General features: G+C 40.2%; 1 protein-coding gene across 1 annotated transcript in view; it reads right to left on the bottom strand.

Moving 5' to 3' along the window:
* The window catches only part of LOC119592181, a 14195-nt gene extending 13953 nt beyond the window's left edge, over positions 1–242 (bottom strand). Inside the window, exon 1 of the mRNA XM_037941010.1 lies at positions 130–242. The gene's annotated coding sequence lies outside the window, so the exon portion shown is untranslated. The remainder of the gene's footprint in view (positions 1–129) is intronic.
* Between the last annotated feature and the right edge of the window lie 193 nt (positions 243–435).

Genomic DNA, 435 nt, shown 5'->3' with positions numbered 1-435 from the left:
GCATGCGTGCTTTCATTCTTAAAATATAGGAAACGTAGATTCACACATTCCTTAATTAACTCGCATTTTCTCGAACTTCACGGAATAAAACAAAATGCAAACAAGAATGTTTTCGAAAAATCGCTTTACCTGTTCCTTCGACCCCACACACTCTTTCTTCTTCGTTAATTTAGTAAGAGATTCTTCTGAAATATTCCTTCAGATACAGCTCGAAACGACAGTCAGAGCGGACTAAGCTTACCATAAACTCGGGTGTTTTCTGTGTAGCGGACCTTTTATCTCGGTTATCCTTATCTATTTTATCGAGGAATGAAATAGCCAGCAGATCTGTATGGCTTAGCGCAGGCGCAGATCGGGAACTCACGGCGGTTGAAATACAGCTGATGAATGGAAGGATTTGGAAAGTGAGAGTTCTCTTTACCTGTCTTATAGCTT

Source organism: Penaeus monodon, chromosome 29 (genome assembly GCF_015228065.2).
Source record: "Penaeus monodon isolate SGIC_2016 chromosome 29, NSTDA_Pmon_1, whole genome shotgun sequence".
Classification (NCBI taxonomy): Eukaryota; Metazoa; Arthropoda; class Malacostraca; order Decapoda; family Penaeidae; genus Penaeus; species Penaeus monodon.
This window is presented reverse-complemented; position numbering and strand designations above follow the sequence as displayed.